Below are 22,832 nucleotides of genomic sequence, written 5' to 3' on the forward strand. Positions count from 1 at the left end.
TTTTTCAAGCAAAGTAAAATAAGCTATTTTCTGAGCACTTCAATCGTTGGGCGAGCCCATAAAGTAAGGACAATTTAACTTCTCTAGGGTAGGGGGCAGCATTAGGAATTTTGGATGAAATGCATGCCCAAATTAAACTGCCTGCTTCTCGGGCCCAGAAGATATGATATGAAAACTGTACAGGGAGAACAAATTGGATTTCAATTCCAATGCTTAACCTGTTATGGCTGCAAGGGGCAGTATTGAGTAGCCAGTTAAATCGTGCCCATTTCAAACGGCCTCGTACTCAATTCTTGCTCGTACAATATGCATATTATTATTACTATTGGATAGAAAACACTCTCTAGTTTCTAAAACCGTTTGAATTATTTCTCTGAGTGAAACAGAACTCATTCTGCAGCACATTTCCTGACCAGGAAGTGGAATGTCAGAAATCGATGCTCTGTTCAACTTCCTGCCTATACATGGGCATGATACGTAAGAGTCTACGTACACTTCATACACCTTCCCCTGGTTGTCAAGAGGCGGTGAGAGAAGAAATTTCGTGTTTATCTTGGTCTGAGGTGGAATTAAAGCTCTTTGTATGACGTGACCGTCCATTTCCTGTTTCTGGAGCGCGCGAAAGGGGACATGGATTTGCCTTCTGTTTAGCTGTCGTTATGGACGACTAACATCTCCGGTTTAGATTTTATTTGATACATGTGACCATATCATCGTAAAGTATGTTTTTTCAATATAGTTTAATCAGATTATTGAAATTTTTTCGGGAGTTTTGCCGTGTTCCGTTCTCTGACTTTGTTGACGTTGGAGAGATCCGTGCCACTTGGCAAGTGCCCATGCTAAATCAAGAGGGAAATTTGCCATTCCAGATCCAAACAACGACTGTTCTGGACAAAGGACACCTTGTCCAACATTCTGACGGAAGATCACCAAAAGTAAGAAACATTTTATGATGCTATTTCTAATATCTGTCGTGCATGTGAACTGGTCGTCGGCGCCCAAGTGTTTCTGGCTATTGTGGCTACGCTAATATAACGCTATATTGTGTTTTCGCTGTAAAACACTTGATAAATCGGAAATATTGTCTGGAATCACAAGATGCCTGTCTTTCAATTGCTGTACACTATGTATTTTTCAGAAATGTTTTATGATGAGTATTTAGATATTTGGCGTTGGTGTCTGTAATTTTTCTGTCTGCTTTCGGTGCAATTTCTGACTGTAGCTGCAATGTAAACTATGATTTATACCTGAAATATGCACATTTTTCTAACAAAACATATGCTATACAATAAATATGTTATCAGACTGTCATCTGATGAAGTTGTTTCTTGGTTAGTGGCTATTTATATCTTTATTTGGTCGAATTTGTGATAGCTACTGATGGAGTAAAAAACTGATGGAGTAAGAAAAGTGGTGTCTTTTGTTAACGTGGTTAGCTAATAGATTTACATATTTTGTCTTCCCTGTAAAACATTTTAAAAATCGGACATGTTGGCTTGATTCACAAAATGTGTACCTTTCATATGCTGTATTGGACTTGTTAATGTGTGAAAGTTAAATATTTAAAAAAATATATCTTTTGAATTTCGCGCCCTGCACTTGAGCTGGATGTTGTCATAAGTGTACCGACGTCGGGCTGCAGCCAAAACTGGTTAAACCACTTGGCCATCGCAGCAGTAGGAATCTAAGGAACGTGATGAGGAGAAAGCAGAAGTGGGCTATACGCTTCGAGCAAGGTAAGAACATGGGTGGGGAGACCCCATTGAAATTCAGGTCCAACGTCGAAAGAACTCGGCCATTGAATGCTGTTGGAATGCAAGTAAAGGGATTGGGATTTGGAAACAGACATCATTGGTGTAAAATGGTCAACTTGATGGCACGACATATTGATCTTGTTGCGCCAAGTAACCTCGGTCCTTTCCAAAGCTGTGAAGTTTGGAAGTTTAATGTGCAAGTCAAAAAACTATGTGCAGAGAAAGTACAAGTGAGTACAAGTACAAGTTATTCACTGAGAATAAGATTTTAAAAAGGACAATTCCATGTATTAAGGACATTATCCATATCAAGTCACCAAGTATATGTTAAAAATAAAGACAGGTTTGCCATAGCGCTGTGAGCAGGGTTCGAACCTGCGCGGGGAGACCCCATTGGATTTCAAGTCCAACGCCTTAACCACTCGGCCATCACAGCTACTTCTGTTACCTACGACGCCTTACCCAGTCCGCTATCTCATTCTGACCATTTTACCTCTAAAATGACCAGATTAGCCTACTTGAAATGTTTGTAATGGAGGATATATTCTGAGCACTTGAATCAAAGGACAAGTCCACGGTTTAAGGACATTATCCATATCAAGTCCCCAATGACATGTTACAAATAAAGACTGGATCGTCAAAGTGCTGTGTGCAGGGTTCAAACGTGCGCTGGGAGATCCCATTGAATTTCGAGTCCAACGCTTTAACCACTCGGCAATCAAAGCTTTCTGAGGTGGATCACACAAGGACAAAAGTATCCAAATTCAACTGCCTAATTGAAATATTTTTCAAGCAAAGTAAAATAAGCTATTTTCTGAGCACTTCAATCGTTGGGCGAGCCCATAAAGTAAGGACAATTTAACTTCTCTAGGGTAGGGGGCAGCATTAGGAATTTTGGATGAAATGCATGCCCAAATTAAACTGCCTGCTTCTCGGGCCCAGAAGATATGATATGAAAACTGTACAGGGAGAACAAATTGGATTTCAATTCCAATGCTTAACCTGTTATGGCTGCAAGGGGCAGTATTGAGTAGCCAGTTAAATCGTGCCCATTTCAAACGGCCTCGTACTCAATTCTTGCTCGTACAATATGCATATTATTATTACTATTGGATAGAAAACACTCTCTAGTTTCTAAAACCGTTTGAATTATTTCTCTGAGTGAAACAGAACTCATTCTGCAGCACATTTCCTGACCAGGAAGTGGAATGTCAGAAATCGATGCTCTGTTCAACTTCCTGCCTATACATGGGCATGATACGTAAGAGTCTACGTACACTTCATACACCTTCCCCTGGTTGTCAAGAGGCGGTGAGAGAAGAAATTTCGTGTTTATCTTGGTCTGAGGTGGAATTAAAGCTCTTTGTATGACGTGACCGTCCATTTCCTGTTTCTGGAGCGCGCGAAAGGGGACATGGATTTGCCTTCTGTTTAGCTGTCGTTATGGACGACTAACATCTCCGGTTTAGATTTTATTTGATACATGTGACCATATCATCGTAAAGTATGTTTTTTCAATATAGTTTAATCAGATTATTGAAATTTTTTCGGGAGTTTTGCCGTGTTCCGTTCTCTGACTTTGTTGACGTTGGAGAGATCCGTGCCACTTGGCAAGTGCCCATGCTAAATCAAGAGGGAAATTTGCCATTCCAGATCCAAACAACGACTGTTCTGGACAAAGGACACCTTGTCCAACATTCTGACGGAAGATCACCAAAAGTAAGAAACATTTTATGATGCTATTTCTAATATCTGTCGTGCATGTGAACTGGTCGTCGGCGCCCAAGTGTTTCTGGCTATTGTGGCTACGCTAATATAACGCTATATTGTGTTTTCGCTGTAAAACACTTGATAAATCGGAAATATTGTCTGGAATCACAAGATGCCTGTCTTTCAATTGCTGTACACTATGTATTTTTCAGAAATGTTTTATGATGAGTATTTAGATATTTGGCGTTGGTGTCTGTAATTTTTCTGTCTGCTTTCGGTGCAATTTCTGACTGTAGCTGCAATGTAAACTATGATTTATACCTGAAATATGCACATTTTTCTAACAAAACATATGCTATACAATAAATATGTTATCAGACTGTCATCTGATGAAGTTGTTTCTTGGTTAGTGGCTATTTATATCTTTATTTGGTCGAATTTGTGATAGCTACTGATGGAGTAAAAAACTGATGGAGTAAGAAAAGTGGTGTCTTTTGTTAACGTGGTTAGCTAATAGATTTACATATTTTGTCTTCCCTGTAAAACATTTTAAAAATCGGACATGTTGGCTTGATTCACAAAATGTGTACCTTTCATATGCTGTATTGGACTTGTTAATGTGTGAAAGTTAAATATTTAAAAAAATATATCTTTTGAATTTCGCGCCCTGCACTTGAGCTGGATGTTGTCATAAGTGTACCGACGTCGGGCTGCAGCCAAAACTGGTTAAACCACTTGGCCATCGCAGCAGTAGGAATCTAAGGAACGTGATGAGGAGAAAGCAGAAGTGGGCAGAAGCTATGGAAGCTATGGCAAACAGAAGTTTACATTGCAGCTACAGTCAGAAATTGCACCGAAAGCAGACAGAAAAATTACAGACACCAACGCCAAATATCTAAATACTCATCATAAAACATTTCTGAAAAATACATAGTGTACAGCAATTGAAAGACAGGCATCTTGTGATTCCAGACAATATTTCCGATTTATCAAGTGTTTTACAGCGAAAACACAATATAGCGTTATATTAGCGTAGCCACAATAGCCAGAAACACTTGGGCGCCGACGACCAGTTCACATGCACGACAGATATTAGAAATAGCATCATAAAATGTTTCTTACTTTTGGTGATCTTCCGTCAGAATGTTGGACAAGGTGTCCTTTGTCCAGAACAGTCGTTGTTTGGATCTGGAATGGCAAATTTCCCTCTTGATTTAGCATGGGCACTTGCCAAGTGGCACGGATCTCTCCAACGTCAACAAAGTCAGAGAACGGAACACGGCAAAACTCCCGAAAAAATTTCAATAATCTGAATAAACTATATTGAAAAAACATACTTTACGATGATATGGTCACATGTATCAAATAAAATCTAAACCGGAGATGTTAGTCGTCCATAACGACAGCTAAACAGAAGGCAAATCCATGTCCCCTTTCGCGCGCTCCAGAAACAGGAAATGGACGGTCACGTCATACAAAGAGCTTTAATTCCACCTCAGACCAAGATAAACACGAAATTTCTTCTCTCACCGCCTCTTGACAACCAGGGGAAGGTGTATGAAGTGTACGTAGACTCTTACGTATCATGCCCATGTATAGGCAGGAAGTTGAACAGAGCATCGATTTCTGACATTCCACTTCCTGGTCAGGAAATGTGCTGCAGAATGAGTTCTGTTTCACTCAGAGAAATAATTCAAACGGTTTTAGAAACTAGAGAGTGTTTTCTATCCAATAGTAATAATAATATGCATATTGTACGAGCAAGAATTGAGTACGAGGCCGTTTGAAATGGGCACGATTTAACTGGCTACTCAATACTGCCCCTTGCAGCCATAACAGGTTAAGTCATAACTATTTAATTAAAGTTAGGATTATGGCATTTAATACAACAGGAACTGGGGATATGTTGGTGTGTTATGACAATTACAATGACAAAAACCATAAACCATTAAACTGATGATTCATAATACATAAAAAGGTCAACAAAATAATAACTCCCACAGAACAAAATGTATTTAGTCTTGTAATAGTATTTACTGCTCAAACTGAACATAATACCATTCTGTTTTCGACTGTATGACTGGCGTTGCTATTTAGGAGGTGGGATTGAGGGGGAGATGAATGGTTGCTGACAGGCCTAACCTCAATCCTTGGCCGGACATGCTGACATTTGAGTTGTCTAGTTTGCAGGGTTTGATGAGTTACCCAAGGTGCAGTGCTTGTGTCCAGATGCAGCCACTTTGTCTCCGCAGGAGTTCAGGAAGCTTGAGGCGAGTCTCCCCTAGGTGGTGGAAGATGGTTGTAATTCTGGGGGAGCAGTTGGTTTTCATTTCAGTAGCAATGTTTTTTAGTCTCCAAGGTATAGATCTACCTGCCAAAGGGTAAGAAGCATAGGATGCGGGAAGACACTAGGTGTGTTCCAGGGGGTCTGTTGTGAAGGCACTGAGATTGTGATAAGGTCACATTGAGTTCACACAGAGTTCAAACCCAAAAAAGTGTCCCATTGTGATCCAAAGAATTGTAGATATGAAGTCACTGTCAATGTCTGAGAAAATGCAGGAATTATGTGCAGTAGTGCATTAGTTTTGAGCACTTCCCCACACCTTGTTTTTTGACTGGAAGTTTAAACTGGCCAACCTTCACAGCTTTAGATAGAATTTAGAGATTTTGGAATGATAGGCTCAACATGTGATGCCGTCAAGTTTCCAATTTTGCTGTGATTCAAGACCAACACATTAACCATTCAGCCAACACAGCCGTGTGACCTTTTTATCAAACAAGCTGCAATAACTGAATGTCTAGAATGTCATTTTATGCTGTAGTGTTAAGATTTATCTTCACTGGAACTAAGGGGCCCGAACCATGAAAAACAGATCATTATTCCTCCTCCACCAAACTTTACAAATGGCACTATGCATTCAGGCAAGTAGAGTTCTCCTGGCATCCGCCAAACCCAGATTCGTCCGTTGGACTGCCAGATGGTAAAGCGTGATTCATCACTCCAGAGAATGAATTTCCACTGCTCCAGAGTCCAATGGCAGTGAGCTTTACACCACTCCAGCCGCTGCTTGGCATTGTGTATGGTGATCTTATGCTTGTGTGCAGCTGCTCGGCCATGGAAACCCATTTCATGAAGCTCCCAACAAACAGTTATTGTCCTGAAATTGCTTCCAGAGGCAGTTTGGAACTCGGTAGTGGGTGTTACAGACAATTTTTATGCACTACGCGCTTCAGAACTCGACGGTCCCATTCTGTGATCTTGTGTTGCCTACCACTTCGCAGCTGAGGCATTGTTGCTCCTACATGTTTCCACTTCACAATAACAGGACATACAGTTGGCAGCAGGGCAGAAATTTGACGAACTGAATTGTTAGAAAGGTGACATCCTGTGACGGTACTACGTTGAAAGTCACTGAGCTATTCAGTAAACCAACATTTGTCGATGGAGATTGCATGGCTATGTGCTTAATTTTATACACCTGTCAGCAACCTGTCAGTGTGGCTGAAATAGTCAAATCCACAAATTTGAAGGGGTATCCACATACTTTTGTATATATAGTGTAGTTCAAATATTTGAAGGACTATTTTGTCATAGCACTGCGAACAGGATTCTAACCTGTGTGGGGAGACCCACTAAATATCTCAGATATCACAAGTAAAGTGAATGCGATTTGAACACAGGCATCATTGGTGCTAGATGGCACCACTTGTTGAGCGTATTGTCCAAAATCACCTCAGTTCTATCCAAAGTTGGAAAGTTGGCCAGTTTAAACTTACAAAGATGTATTTGTTGCTGCAAACTTCCCACAAGTTTGTGGCAAATTTGCTGCAAACTAAATAGTGTGCCACAAAATATCACCAGAAGTTTGCAAACATTTGCCACTAGTGGTGAAACTTTGACCTTTGGCAACAATAATATGTACTGCCACCAGTGGCAAACAATTTACCAGAAGCAGTTTATGCTGAACACATGAGTTTCAAGACCAGTAACCGTTGATGACCAATCAAGGGGATTAGAACATATTTTGGAAAATGGAAACCAAGCTATCTACAGTTGTCCAGTGAGTGTCTAACTTATTATTTAAACCTCCTAATAAACTTTAACATGTTATTAGCTAAATGATGCCAAGTTAGCAATGTACATGTTTTATGGGATAGAATGAAACACATTTTGTTGATACCAGTTTCATTCTGTCAGCGCCACTGACTGACTGGCTAGCGCTTAGCAAACTAATGTTAGCTATAATATTTTTGCACAATTCATGTGATAGGTGGCTAGTTAACTAAGGATTTGCCTAAACATTTATAATTTTAGGTGAATATGTTGCTGTCTTTTAATACCTATATGCATGTCAATATGCTAGTGTCACGGATCAGTAGCATGTTGGCTAGCACAACAGCTAAGGTAGCTAGCTTGCAACAATATGAGTTGATTTGACATCAGAGCAAAACCTACCCGTGGTATTGGAAAAGGCTGTATTGGCAGGAGGATGCATCAACACCCTGGAAAGATGCACTCACTCACAATACTTTGAGTGATACATGAGTGTAGCGTCTTCAAGATTGATAAGGTAAGTAAATACATGTCTTATTCTCATAAATGTAGCCCATACAATTCCTTATTTATAGTGGTGGCTTCCCAATCAAGATCGGATGCGGAGGTACCTGTGTCTTCGTCCTCGATTCTGTCTCCCTCTCCGGTGGCTTCTACCTCGGGTTCAGATCCTCGGAGCTCAACAGACTGTGAGGCTGCTTGAGAGACCGGCCCATTCAACATCACCAGCTGTCATCATAGGCAGCTCTATGGTGAGAAACATCTCGGGCCCCAAGGCGAAAACCCTGTGCTATCCAGGAGCATGAGTACAGGACATAACAAGGTTGCTTCCAACTGTTCTACCACAGATGCCGGGAGCTGACACTGTCGTAGTCCATGTGGGGACAAACGACATCAGGAGAGCTAGCTCGGAACATTTGAAAATGGATTTTAAAGAACTGATTTTATCATTAAAAGACTGCAAAAATGGCCAATAATTTCAGGTCCAGTACCATCGTTGGGCCGCGGGTGTGAAAGATTCAGCAGACTGCTGGCATGACACATCTGGCTAAAAGACTACTGTAGCTCTGCTGGAGTCACTTTTATTGATAACTTTGACACCTTCGGGAAACAGAAGATACTCTACAGGAATGATTGAGTCCATCCAAATCATCTTGGCTCCTGGACTCTATCCACACATTTCAAGGCTGCGAAACAATGACTGGTAAATGATCCAAGCTCAGAATTGATCTTCTATAACAAACATTTCAAGTAGGCTCTTCTATAGTGATAATCTGGTCTTTTTAGAGGAAAAATGGTCAGAACGAGATAGTGTATTTAACATTGCAAGCTGCGATGGCTGAGTGGTTAAGGCGTTGGACTTGAAATCCAATGGAGTCTCCCCGCGCAGGTTCGAACCCTCCTCACAGCGCAATTTCAAACCTGTTGTAATTTTTCACATATACTTGGTGACTTGATATGGATAATGTCCTTAATACATGGAATTGTCCAGTGACTCAGGTGCTCAGAATATATTCTGCTTTGACAAACAGTTCAAATAGTCTCTTCAGTACAGATACTGTTGTTTGTGTTAGATTTACGATGGAAATACTGAGAGCCAGGTGGTTAAGTCCTCAGACTTGAAACCCAATTGGGTCTCCCTGCTCTTTTTAAAATCTTATTCTCAGTGAATAACTTGTACTTGTACTCACTTGTACTTTCTCTGCACATAGTTTTTTGACTTGCACATTAAACTTCCAAACTTCACAGCTTTGGAAAGGACCGAGGTTACTTGGCGCAACAAGATCAATATGTCGTGCCATCAAGTTGACCATTTTACACCAATGATGTCTGTTTCCAAATCCCAATCCCTTTACTTGCATTCCAACAGCATTCAATGGCCGAGTTCTTTAGACGTTGGACCTGAATTTCAATGGGGTCTCCCCACCCATGTTCTTACCTTGCTCGAAGCGTATAGCCCACTTCTGCTTTCTCCTCATCACTTTCCTTAGATTCCTACTGCTGCGATGGCCAAGTGGTTTAAGCATTGGAATTGAAATCCAATTTGTTCTCCCTGTACAGTTTTCATATCATATCTTCTGGGCCCGAGAAGCAGGCAGTTTAATTTGGGCATGCATTTCATCCAAAATTCCTAATGCTGCCCCCTACCCTAGAGAAGTTAAATTGTCCTTACTTTATGGGCTCGTCCAACGATTGAAGTGCTCAGAAAATAGCTTATTTTACTTTGCTTGAAAAATATTTCAATTAGGCAGTTGAATTTGGATACTTTTGTCCTTGTGTGATCCACCTCAGAAAGCTTTGATTGCCGAGTGGTTAAAGCGTTGGACTCGAAATTCAATGGGATCTCCCAGCGCACGTTTGAACCCTGCACACAGCGCTTTGACGATCCAGTCTTTATTTGTAACATGTCATTGGGGACTTGATATGGATAATGTCCTTAAACCGTGGACTTGTCCTTTGATTCAAGTGCTCAGAATATATCTTCCATTACAAACATTTCAAGTAGGCTCGTCAGTAGCGATAATCTGGTCATTTTAGAGGTAAAATGGTCAGAATGAGATAGCGGACTGGGTAAGGCGTCGTAGGTAACAGAATTTGCTGCGATGGCCGAGTGGTTAAGGCGTTAGACTTGAAATCCAATGGGGTCTCCCCGTGCAGGTTCGAACCCTGCTCACAGTGCTATGGCAAACCTGTCTTTATTTTTAACATATACTTGGTGACTTGATATGGATAATGTCCTTAATACATGGAATTGTCCTTTTTAAAATCTTATTCTCAGTGAATAACTTGTACTTGTACTCACTTGTACTTTCTCTGCACATAGTTTTTTGACTTGCACATTAAACTTCCAAACTTCACAGCTTTGGAAAGGACCGAGGTTACTTGGCGCAACAAGATCAATATGTCGTGCCATCAAGTTGACCATTTTACACCAATGATGTCTGTTTCCAAATCCCAATCCCTTTACTTGCATTCCAACAGCATTCAATGGCCGAGTTCTTTAGACGTTGGACCTGAATTTCAATGGGGTCTCCCCACCCATGTTCTTACCTTGCTCGAAGCGTATAGCCCACTTCTGCTTTCTCCTCATCACTTTCCTTAGATTCCTACTGCTGCGATGGCCAAGTGGTTTAAGCATTGGAATTGAAATCCAATTTGTTCTCCCTGTACAGTTTTCATATCATATCTTCTGGGCCCGAGAAGCAGGCAGTTTAATTTGGGCATGCATTTCATCCAAAATTCCTAATGCTGCCCCCTACCCTAGAGAAGTTAAATTGTCCTTACTTTATGGGCTCGTCCAACGATTGAAGTGCTCAGAAAATAGCTTATTTTACTTTGCTTGAAAAATATTTCAATTAGGCAGTTGAATTTGGATACTTTTGTCCTTGTGTGATCCACCTCAGAAAGCTTTGATTGCCGAGTGGTTAAAGCGTTGGACTCGAAATTCAATGGGATCTCCCAGCGCACGTTTGAACCCTGCACACAGCGCTTTGACGATCCAGTCTTTATTTGTAACATGTCATTGGGGACTTGATATGGATAATGTCCTTAAACCGTGGACTTGTCCTTTGATTCAAGTGCTCAGAATATATCTTCCATTACAAACATTTCAAGTAGGCTCGTCAGTAGCGATAATCTGGTCATTTTAGAGGTAAAATGGTCAGAATGAGATAGCGGACTGGGTAAGGCGTCGTAGGTAACAGAATTTGCTGCGATGGCCGAGTGGTTAAGGCGTTAGACTTGAAATCCAATGGGGTCTCCCCGTGCAGGTTCGAACCCTGCTCACAGTGCTATGGCAAACCTGTCTTTATTTTTAACATATACTTGGTGACTTGATATGGATAATGTCCTTAATACATGGAATTGTCCTTTTTAAAATCTTATTCTCAGTGAATAACTTGTACTTGTACTCACTTGTACTTTCTCTGCACATAGTTTTTTGACTTGCACATTAAACTTCCAAACTTCACAGCTTTGGAAAGGACCGAGGTTACTTGGCGCAACAAGATCAATATGTCGTGCCATCAAGTTGACCATTTTACACCAATGATGTCTGTTTCCAAATCCCAATCCCTTTACTTGCATTCCAACAGCATTCAATGGCTGAATGCTTTAGACGTTGGACCTGAATTTCAATGGGGTCTCCCCACCCATGTTCTTACCTTGCTCGTTTCTCCTCATCACTTTCCTTAGATTCCTACTGCTGCGATGGCCAAGTGGTTTAAGCATTGGAATTGAAATCCAATTTGTTCTCCCTGTACAGTTTTCATATCATATCTTCTGGGCCCGAGAAGCAGGCAGTTTAATTTGGGCATGCATTTCATCCAAAATTCCTAATGCTGCCCCCTACCCTAGAGAAGTTAAATTGTCCTTACTTTATGGGCTCGTCCAACGATTGAAGTGCTCAGAAAATAGCTTATTTTACTTTGCTTGAAAAATATTTCAATTAGGCAGTTGAATTTGGATACTTTTGTCCTTGTGTGATCCACCTCAGAAAGCTTTGATTGCCGAGTGGTTAAAGCGTTGGACTCGAAATTCAATGGGATCTCCCAGCGCACGTTTGAACCCTGCACACAGCGCTTTGACGATCCAGTCTTTATTTGTAACATGTCATTGGGGACTTGATATGGATAATGTCCTTAAACCGTGGACTTGTCCTTTGATTCAAGTGCTCAGAATATATCTTCCATTACAAACATTTCAAGTAGGCTCGTCAGTAGCGATAATCTGGTCATTTTAGAGGTAAAATGGTCAGAATGAGATAGCGGACTGGGTAAGGCGTCGTAGGTAACAGAATTTGCTGCGATGGCCGAGTGGTTAAGGCGTTAGACTTGAAATCCAATGGGGTCTCCCCGTGCAGGTTCGAACCCTGCTCACAGTGCTATGGCAAACCTGTCTTTATTTTTAACATATACTTGGTGACTTGATATGGATAATGTCCTTAATACATGGAATTGTCCTTTTTAAAATCTTATTCTCAGTGAATAACTTGTACTTGTACTCACTTGTACTTTCTCTGCACATAGTTTTTTGACTTGCACATTAAACTTCCAAACTTCACAGCTTTGGAAAGGACCGAGGTTACTTGGCGCAACAAGATCAATATGTCGTGCCATCAAGTTGACCATTTTACACCAATGATGTCTGTTTCCAAATCCCAATCCCTTTACTTGCATTCCAACAGCATTCAATGGCTGAATGCTTTAGACGTTGGACCTGAATTTCAATGGGGTCTCCCCACCCATGTTCTTACCTTGCTCGTTTCTCCTCATCACTTTCCTTAGATTCCTACTGCTGCGATGGCCAAGTGGTTTAAGCATTGGAATTGAAATCCAATTTGTTCTCCCTGTACAGTTTTCATATCATATCTTCTGGGCCCGAGAAGCAGGCAGTTTAATTTGGGCATGCATTTCATCCAAAATTCCTAATGCTGCCCCCTACCCTAGAGAAGTTAAATTGTCCTTACTTTATGGGCTCGTCCAACGATTGAAGTGCTCAGAAAATAGCTTATTTTACTTTGCTTGAAAAATATTTCAATTAGGCAGTTGAATTTGGATACTTTTGTCCTTGTGTGATCCACCTCAGAAAGCTTTGATTGCCGAGTGGTTAAAGCGTTGGACTCGAAATTCAATGGGATCTCCCAGCGCACGTTTGAACCCTGCACACAGCGCTTTGACGATCCAGTCTTTATTTGTAACATGTCATTGGGGACTTGATATGGATAATGTCCTTAAACCGTGGACTTGTCCTTTGATTCAAGTGCTCAGAATATATCTTCCATTACAAACATTTCAAGTAGGCTCGTCAGTAGCGATAATCTGGTCATTTTAGAGGTAAAATGGTCAGAATGAGATAGCGGACTGGGTAAGGCGTCGTAGGTAACAGAATTTGCTGCGATGGCCGAGTGGTTAAGGCGTTAGACTTGAAATCCAATGGGGTCTCCCCGTGCAGGTTCGAACCCTGCTCACAGTGCTATGGCAAACCTGTCTTTATTTTTAACATATACTTGGTGACTTGATATGGATAATGTCCTTAATACATGGAATTGTCCTTTTTAAAATCTTATTCTCAGTGAATAACTTGTACTTGTACTCACTTGTACTTTCTCTGCACATAGTTTTTTGACTTGCACATTAAACTTCCAAACTTCACAGCTTTGGAAAGGACCGAGGTTACTTGGCGCAACAAGATCAATATGTCGTGCCATCAAGTTGACCATTTTACACCAATGATGTCTGTTTCCAAATCCCAATCCCTTTACTTGCATTCCAACAGCATTCAATGGCTGAATGCTTTAGACGTTGGACCTGAATTTCAATGGGGTCTCCCCACCCATGTTCTTACCTTGCTCGTTTCTCCTCATCACTTTCCTTAGATTCCTACTGCTGCGATGGCCAAGTGGTTTAAGCATTGGAATTGAAATCCAATTTGTTCTCCCTGTACAGTTTTCATATCATATCTTCTGGGCCCGAGAAGCAGGCAGTTTAATTTGGGCATGCATTTCATCCAAAATTCCTAATGCTGCCCCCTACCCTAGAGAAGTTAAATTGTCCTTACTTTATGGGCTCGTCCAACGATTGAAGTGCTCAGAAAATAGCTTATTTTACTTTGCTTGAAAAATATTTCAATTAGGCAGTTGAATTTGGATACTTTTGTCCTTGTGTGATCCACCTCAGAAAGCTTTGATTGCCGAGTGGTTAAAGCGTTGGACTCGAAATTCAATGGGATCTCCCAGCGCACGTTTGAACCCTGCACACAGCGCTTTGACGATCCAGTCTTTATTTGTAACATGTCATTGGGGACTTGATATGGATAATGTCCTTAAACCGTGGACTTGTCCTTTGATTCAAGTGCTCAGAATATATCTTCCATTACAAACATTTCAAGTAGGCTCGTCAGTAGCGATAATCTGGTCATTTTAGAGGTAAAATGGTCAGAATGAGATAGCGGACTGGGTAAGGCGTCGTAGGTAACAGAATTTGCTGCGATGGCCGAGTGGTTAAGGCGTTAGACTTGAAATCCAATGGGGTCTCCCCGTGCAGGTTCGAACCCTGCTCACAGTGCTATGGCAAACCTGTCTTTATTTTTAACATATACTTGGTGACTTGATATGGATAATGTCCTTAATACATGGAATTGTCCTTTTTAAAATCTTATTCTCAGTGAATAACTTGTACTTGTACTCACTTGTACTTTCTCTGCACATAGTTTTTTGACTTGCACATTAAACTTCCAAACTTCACAGCTTTGGAAAGGACCGAGGTTACTTGGCGCAACAAGATCAATATGTCGTGCCATCAAGTTGACCATTTTACACCAATGATGTCTGTTTCCAAATCCCAATCCCTTTACTTGCATTCCAACAGCATTCAATGGCTGAATGCTTTAGACGTTGGACCTGAATTTCAATGGGGTCTCCCCACCCATGTTCTTACCTTGCTCGTTTCTCCTCATCACTTTCCTTAGATTCCTACTGCTGCGATGGCCAAGTGGTTTAAGCATTGGAATTGAAATCCAATTTGTTCTCCCTGTACAGTTTTCATATCATATCTTCTGGGCCCGAGAAGCAGGCAGTTTAATTTGGGCATGCATTTCATCCAAAATTCCTAATGCTGCCCCCTACCCTAGAGAAGTTAAATTGTCCTTACTTTATGGGCTCGTCCAACGATTGAAGTGCTCAGAAAATAGCTTATTTTACTTTGCTTGAAAAATATTTCAATTAGGCAGTTGAATTTGGATACTTTTGTCCTTGTGTGATCCACCTCAGAAAGCTTTGATTGCCGAGTGGTTAAAGCGTTGGACTCGAAATTCAATGGGATCTCCCAGCGCACGTTTGAAACCTGCACACAGCGCTTTGACGATCCAGTCTTTATTTGTAACATGTCATTGGGGACTTGATATGGATAATGTCCTTAAACCGTGGACTTGTCCTTTGATTCAAGTGCTCAGAATATATCTTCCATTACAAACATTTCAAGTAGGCTCGTCAGTAGCGATAATCTGGTCATTTTAGAGGTAAAATGGTCAGAATGAGATAGCGGACTGGGTAAGGCGTCGTAGGTAACAGAATTTGCTGCGATGGCCGAGTGGTTAAGGCGTTAGACTTGAAATCCAATGGGGTCTCCCCGTGTAGGTTCGAACCCTGCTCCCAGTGCTATGGCAAACCTGTCTTTATTTTTAACATATACTTGGTGACTTGATATGGATAATGTCCTTAATACATGGAATTGTCCTTTTTAAAATCTTATTCTCAGTGAATAACTTGTACTTGTACTCACTTGTACTTTCTCTGCACATAGTTTTTTGACTTGCACATTAAACTTCCAAACTTCACAGCTTTGGAAAGGACCGAGGTTACTTGGCGCAACAAGATCAATATGTCGTGCCATCAAGTTGACCATTTTACACCAATGATGTCTGTTTCCAAATCCCAATCCCTTTACTTGCATTCCAACAGCATTCAATGGCTGAATGCTTTAGACGTTGGACCTGAATTTCAATGGGGTCTCCCCACCCATGTTCTTACCTTGCTCGTTTCTCCTCATCACTTTCCTTAGATTCCTACTGCTGCGATGGCCAAGTGGTTTAAGCATTGGAATTGAAATCCAATTTGTTCTCCCTGTACAGTTTTCATATCATATCTTCTGGGCCCGAGAAGCAGGCAGTTTAATTTGGGCATGCATTTCATCCAAAATTCCTAATGCTGCCCCCTACCCTAGAGAAGTTAAATTGTCCTTACTTTATGGGCTCGTCCAACGATTGAAGTGCTCAGAAAATAGCTTATTTTACTTTGCTTGAAAAATATTTCAATTAGGCAGTTGAATTTGGATACTTTTGTCCTTGTGTGATCCACCTCAGAAAGCTTTGATTGCCGAGTGGTTAAAGCGTTGGACTCGAAATTCAATGGGATCTCCCAGCGCACGTTTGAACCCTGCACACAGCGCTTTGACGATCCAGTCTTTATTTGTAACATGTCATTGGGGACTTGATATGGATAATGTCCTTAAACCGTGGACTTGTCCTTTGATTCAAGTGCTCAGAATATATCTTCCATTACAAACATTTCAAGTAGGCTCGTCAGTAGCGATAATCTGGTCATTTTAGAGGTAAAATGGTCAGAATGAGATAGCGGACTGGGTAAGGCGTCGTAGGTAACAGAATTTGCTGCGATGGCCGAGTGGTTAAGGCGTTAGACTTGAAATCCAATGGGGTCTCCCCGTGCAGGTTCGAACCCTGCTCACAGTGCTATGGCAAACCTGTCTTTATTTTTAACATATACTTGGTGACTTGATATGGATAATGTCCTTAATACATGGAATTGTCCTTTTTAAAATCTTATTCTCAGTGAATAACTTGTACTTGTACTCACTTGTACTTTCTCTGCACATAGTTTTTTGACTTGCACATTAAACTTCCAAACTTCACAGCTTTGGAAAGGACCGAGGTTACTTGGCGCAACAAGATCAATATGTCGTGCCATCAAGTTGACCATTTTACACCAATGATGTCTGTTTCCAAATCCCAATCCCTTTACTTGCATTCCAACAGCATTCAATGGCTGAATGCTTTAGACGTTGGACCTGCATTTCAATGGGGTCTCCCCACCCATGTTCTTACCTTGCTCGTTTCTCCTCATCACTTTCCTTAGATTCCTACTGCTGCAATGGCCAAGTGGTTTAATCATTGGAATTGAAATCCAATTTGTTCTCCCTGTACAGTTTTCATATCATATCTTCTGGGCCCGAGAAGCAGGCAGTTTAATTTGGGCATGCATTTCATCCAAAATTCCTAATGCTGCCCCCTACCCTAGAGAAGTTAAATTGTCCTTACTTTATGGGCTCGTCCAACGATTGAAGTGCTCAGAAAATAGCTTATTTTATTTTGCTTGAAAAATATTTCAATTAGGCAGTTGAATTTGGATACTTTTGTCCTTGTGCGATCCACCTCAGAAAGCTTTGATTGCCGAGTGGTTAAAGCGTTGGACTCTAAATTCAATGGGATCTCCCGGCGAACGTTTGAACCCTGCACACAGCGCTTTGACGATCCAGTCTTTATTTGTAACATGTCATTGGGGACTTGATATGGATAATGTCCTTAAACCGTGGACTTGTCCTTTGATTCAAGTGCTCAGAATATATCCTCCATTACAAACATTTCAAGTAGGCTAATCTGGTCATTTTAGAGGTAAAATGGTCAAAATGAGATAGCGGACTGGGTAAGGCGTCGTAGATAACAGAAGTAGCTGCGATGGCCGAGTGGTTAAGGCGTTGGACTTGAAATCCAATTGGGTCTCCCCGCGCAGGTTCGAACCCTGCTCACAGCGCTATGGCAAACCTGTCTTTATTTTTAACATATACTTGGTGACTTGATATGGATAATGTCCTTAATACATGGAATTGTCCTTTTTAAAATCTTATTCTCAGTGAATAACTTGTACTTGTACTCACTTGTACTTTCTCTGCACATAGTTTTTTGACTTGCACATTAAACTTCCAAACTTCACAGCTTTGGAAAGGACCGAGGTTACTTGGCGCAACAAGATCAATATGTCGTGCCATCAAGTTGACCATTTTACACCAATGATGTCTGTTTCCAAATCCCAATCCCTTTACTTGCATTCCAACAGCATTCAATGGCCGAGTTCTTTCGACGTTGGACCTGAATTTCAATGGGGTCTCCCCACCCATGTTCTTACCTTGCTCGAAGCGTATAGCCCACTTCTGCTTTCTCCTCATCACGTTCCTTAGATTCCTACTGCTGCGATGGCCAAGTGGTTTAACCAGTTTTGGCTGCAGCCCGACGTCGGTACACTTATGACAACATCCAGCTCAAGTGCAGGGCGCGAAATTCAAAAGATATATTTTTTTAAATATTTAACTTTCACACATTAACAAGTCCAATACAGCATATGAAAGGTACACATTTTGTGAATCAAGCCAACATGTCCGATTTTTAAAATGTTTTACAGGGAAGACAAAATATGTAAATCTATTAGCTAACCACGTTAACAAAAGACACCACTTTTCTTACTCCATCAGTTTTTTACTCCATCAGTAGCTATCACAAATTCGACCAAATAAAGATATAAATAGCCACTAACCAAGAAACAACTTCATCAGATGACAGTCTGATAACATATTTATTGTATAGCATATGTTTTGTTAGAAAAATGTGCATATTTCAGGTATAAATCATAGTTTACATTGCAGCTACAGTCAGAAATTGCACCGAAAGCAGACAGAAAAATTACAGATACCAACGCCAAATATCTAAATACTCATCATAAAACATTTCTGAAAAATACATAGTGTACAGCAATTGAAAGACAGGCATCTTGTGATTCCAGACAATATTTCCGATTTATCAAGTGTTTTACAGCGAAAACACAATATAGCGTTATATTAGCGTAGCCACAATAGCCAGAAACACTTGGGCGCCGACGACCAGTTCACATGCACGACAGATATTAGAAATAGCATCATAAAATGTTTCTTACTTTTGGTGATCTTCCGTCAGAATGTTGGACAAGGTGTCCTTTGTCCAGAACAGTCGTTGTTTGGATCTGGAATGGCAAATTTCCCTCTTGATTTAGCATGGGCACTTGCCAAGTGGCACGGATCTCTCCAACGTCAACAAAGTCAGAGAACGGAACACGGCAAAACTCCCGAAAAAATTTCAATAATCTGATTAAACTATATTGAAAAAACATACTTTACGATGATATGGTCACATGTATCAAATAAAATCTAAACCGGAGATGTTAGTCGTCCATAACGACAGCTAAACAGAAGGCAAATCCATGTCCCCTTTCGCGCGCTCCAGAAACAGGAAATGGACGGTCACGTCATACAAAGAGCTTTAATTCCACCTCAGACCAAGATAAACACGAAATTTCTTCTCTCACCGCCTCTTGACAACCAGGGGAAGGTGTATGAAGTGTACGTAGACTCTTACGTATCATGCCCATGTATAGGCAGGAAGTTGAACAGAGCATCGATTTCTGACATTCCACTTCCTGGTCAGGAAATGTGCTGCAGAATGAGTTCTGTTTCACTCAGAGAAATAATTCAAACGGTTTTAGAAACTAGAGAGTGTTTTCTATCCAATAGTAATAATAATATGCATATTGTACGAGCAAGAATTGAGTACGAGGCCGTTTGAAATGGGCACGATTTAACTGGCTACTCAATACTGCCCCTTGCAGCCATAACAGGTTAAGCATTGGAATTGAAATCCAATTTGTTCTCCCTGTACAGTTTTCATATCATATCTTCTGGGCCCGAGAAGCAGGCAGTTTAATTTGGGCATGCATTTCATCCAAAATTCCTAATGCTGCCCCCTACCCTAGAGAAGTTAATTGTCCTTACTTTATGGGCTCGCCCAACGATTGAAGTGCTCAGAAAATAGCTTATTTTACTTTGCTTGAAAAATATTTCAATTAGGCAGTTGAATTTGGATACTTTTGTCCTTGTGTGATCCACCTCAGAAAGCTTTGATTGCCGAGTGGTTAAAGCGTTGGACTCGAAATTCAATGGGATCTCCCAGCGCACGTTTGAACCCTGCACACAGCACTTTGACGATCCAGTCTTTATTTGTAACATGTCATTGGGGACTTGATATGGATAATGTCCTTAAACCGTGGACTTGTCCTTTGATTCAAGTGCTCAGAATATATCCTCCATTACAAACATTTCAAGTAGGCTAATCTGGTCATTTTAGAGGTAAAATGGTCAGAATGAGATAGCGGACTGGGTAAGGCGTCGTAGGTAACAGAAGTAGCTGTGATGGCCGAGTGGTTAAGGCGTTGGACTTGAAATCCAATGGGGTCTCCCCGCGCAGGTTCGAACCCTGCTCACAGCGCTATGGCAAACCTGTCTTTATTTTTAACATATACTTGGTGACTTGATATGGATAATGTCCTTAATACATGGAATTGTCCTTTTTAAAATCTTATTCTCAGTGAATAACTTGTACTTGTACTCACTTGTACTTTCTCTGCACATAGTTTTTTGACTTGCACATTAAACTTCCAAACTTCACAGCTTTGGAAAGGACCGAGGTTACTTGGCGCAACAAGATCAATATGTCGTGCCATCAAGTTGACCATTTTACACCAATGATGTCTGTTTCCAAATCCCAATCCCTTTACTTGCATTCCAACAGCATTCAATGGCTGAATGCTTTAGACGTTGGACCTGAATTTCAATGGGGTCTCCCCACCCATGTTCTTACCTTGCTCGTTTCTCCTCATCACTTTCCTTAGATTCCTACTGCTGCGATGGCCAAGTGGTTTAAGCATTGGAATTGAAATCCAATTTGTTCTCCCTGTACAGTTTTCATATCATATCTTCTGGGCCCGAGAAGCAGGCAGTTTAATTTGGGCATGCATTTCATCCAAAATTCCTAATGCTGCCCCCTACCCTAGAGAAGTTAAATTGTCCTTACTTTATGGGCTCGTCCAACGATTGAAGTGCTCAGAAAATAGCTTATTTTACTTTGCTTGAAAAATATTTCAATTAGGCAGTTGAATTTGGATACTTTTGTCCTTGTGTGATCCACCTCAGAAAGCTTTGATTGCCGAGTGGTTAAAGCGTTGGACTCGAAATTCAATGGGATCTCCCAGCGCACGTTTGAAACCTGCACACAGAGCTTTGACGATCCAGTCTTTATTTGTAACATGTCATTGGGGACTTGATATGGATAATGTCCTTAAACCGTGGACTTGTCCTTTGATTCAAGTGCTCAGAATATATCTTCCATTACAAACATTTCAAGTAGGCTCGTCAGTAGCGATAATCTGGTCATTTTAGAGGTAAAATGGTCAGAATGAGATAGCGGACTGGGTAAGGCGTCGTAGGTAACAGAATTTGCTGCGATGGCCGAGTGGTTAAGGCGTTAGACTTGAAATCCAATGGGGTCTCCCCGTGCAGGTTCGAACCCTGCTCACAGTGCTATGGCAAACCTGTCTTTATTTTTAACATATACTTGGTGACTTGATATGGATAATGTCCTTAATACATGGAATTGTCCTTTTTAAAATCTTATTCTCAGTGAATAACTTGTACTTGTACTCACTTGTACTTTCTCTGCACATAGTTTTTTGACTTGCACATTAAACTTCCAAACTTCACAGCTTTGGAAAGGACCGAGGTTACTTGGCGCAACAAGATCAATATGTCGTGCCATCAAGTTGCCCATTTTACACCAATGATGTCTGTTTCCAAATCCCAATCCCTTTACTTGCATTCCAACAGCATTCAATGGCTGAATGCTTTAGACGTTGGACCTGAATTTCAATGGGGTCTCCCCACCCATGTTCTTACCTTGCTCGAAGCATATAGCCCACTTCTGCTTTCTCCTCATCACTTTCCTTAGATTCCTACTGCTGCAATGGCCAAGTGGTTTAATCATTGGAATTGAAATCCAATTTGTTCTCCCTGTACAGTTTTCATATCATATCTTCTGGGCCCGAGAAGCAGGCAGTTTAATTTGGGCATGCATTTCATCCAAAATTCCTAATGCTGCCCCCTACCCTAGAGAAGTTAAATTGTCCTTACTTTATGGGCTCGTCCAACGATTGAAGTGCTCAGAAAATAGCTTATTTTATTTTGCTTGAAAAATATTTCAATTAGGCAGTTGAATTTGGATACTTTTGTCCTTGTGCGATCCACCTCAGAAAGCTTTGATTGCCGAGTGGTTAAAGCGTTGGACTCTAAATTCAATGGGATCTCCCGGCGAACGTTTGAACCCTGCACACAGCGCTTTGACGATCCAGTCTTTATTTGTAACATGTCATTGGGGACTTGATATGGATAATGTCCTTAAACCGTGGACTTGTCCTTTGATTCAAGTGCTCAGAATATATCCTCCATTACAAACATTTCAAGTAGGCTAATCTGGTCATTTTAGAGGTAAAATGGTCAAAATGAGATAGCGGACTGGGTAAGGCGTCGTAGATAACAGAAGTAGCTGCGATGGCCGAGTGGTTAAGGCGTTGGACTTGAAATCCAATTGGGTCTCCCCGCGCAGGTTCGAACCCTGCTCACAGCGCTATGGCAAACCTGTCTTTATTCTTAACATATACTTGGTGACTTGATATGGATAATGTCCTTAATACATGGAATTGTCCTTTTTAAAAACTTATTCTCAGTGAATAACTTGTACTTGTACTCACTTGTACTTTCTCTGCACATAGTTTTTTGACTTGCACATTAAACTTCCAAACTTCACAGCTTTGGAAAGGACCGAGGTTACTTGGCGCAACAAGATCAATATGTCGTGCCATCAAGTTGCCCATTTTACACCAATGATGT

At 41.0% G+C, this 22,832-nt stretch overlaps 13 non-coding genes across 13 annotated transcripts; 12 read left to right on the forward strand and 1 right to left on the reverse strand.

Annotated features, from left to right (window-relative positions):
• Nucleotides 1-2,108: 2,108 nt before the first annotated feature.
• trnas-uga lies at nt 2,109-2,190 on the reverse strand. Its single transcript has one exon. It is a non-coding gene; the product is annotated as a tRNA-Ser (tRNA).
• Nucleotides 2,191-8,847: 6,657 nt separating this feature from the next.
• trnas-uga lies at nt 8,848-8,929 on the forward strand. The gene has a single exon. It is a non-coding gene; the product is annotated as a tRNA-Ser (tRNA).
• A 1,186-nt stretch (nt 8,930-10,115) lies between these two features.
• Nucleotides 10,116-10,197, forward strand: trnas-uga. Its single transcript has one exon. It is a non-coding gene; the product is annotated as a tRNA-Ser (tRNA).
• A 1,030-nt stretch (nt 10,198-11,227) lies between these two features.
• Nucleotides 11,228-11,309, forward strand: trnas-uga. The gene has a single exon. It is a non-coding gene; the product is annotated as a tRNA-Ser (tRNA).
• Nucleotides 11,310-12,318: 1,009 nt separating this feature from the next.
• trnas-uga lies at nt 12,319-12,400 on the forward strand. The gene has a single exon. It is a non-coding gene; the product is annotated as a tRNA-Ser (tRNA).
• A 1,009-nt stretch (nt 12,401-13,409) lies between these two features.
• Nucleotides 13,410-13,491, forward strand: trnas-uga. Its single transcript has one exon. It is a non-coding gene; the product is annotated as a tRNA-Ser (tRNA).
• Nucleotides 13,492-14,500: 1,009 nt separating this feature from the next.
• On the forward strand, nt 14,501-14,582 carry trnas-uga. The gene has a single exon. It is a non-coding gene; the product is annotated as a tRNA-Ser (tRNA).
• A 1,009-nt stretch (nt 14,583-15,591) lies between these two features.
• On the forward strand, nt 15,592-15,673 carry trnas-uga. Its single transcript has one exon. It is a non-coding gene; the product is annotated as a tRNA-Ser (tRNA).
• Nucleotides 15,674-16,682: 1,009 nt separating this feature from the next.
• On the forward strand, nt 16,683-16,764 carry trnas-uga. Its single transcript has one exon. It is a non-coding gene; the product is annotated as a tRNA-Ser (tRNA).
• A 996-nt stretch (nt 16,765-17,760) lies between these two features.
• trnas-uga lies at nt 17,761-17,842 on the forward strand. The gene has a single exon. It is a non-coding gene; the product is annotated as a tRNA-Ser (tRNA).
• Nucleotides 17,843-20,297: 2,455 nt separating this feature from the next.
• Nucleotides 20,298-20,379, forward strand: trnas-uga. Its single transcript has one exon. It is a non-coding gene; the product is annotated as a tRNA-Ser (tRNA).
• A 1,009-nt stretch (nt 20,380-21,388) lies between these two features.
• On the forward strand, nt 21,389-21,470 carry trnas-uga. Its single transcript has one exon. It is a non-coding gene; the product is annotated as a tRNA-Ser (tRNA).
• A 1,017-nt stretch (nt 21,471-22,487) lies between these two features.
• Nucleotides 22,488-22,569, forward strand: trnas-uga. The gene has a single exon. It is a non-coding gene; the product is annotated as a tRNA-Ser (tRNA).
• Nucleotides 22,570-22,832: the final 263 nt, after the last annotated feature.

The sequence above is a fragment of the Salvelinus namaycush genome, chromosome 25, assembly GCF_016432855.1.
Source record: "Salvelinus namaycush isolate Seneca chromosome 25, SaNama_1.0, whole genome shotgun sequence".
NCBI lineage: Eukaryota > Metazoa > Chordata > Actinopteri > Salmoniformes > Salmonidae > Salvelinus > Salvelinus namaycush.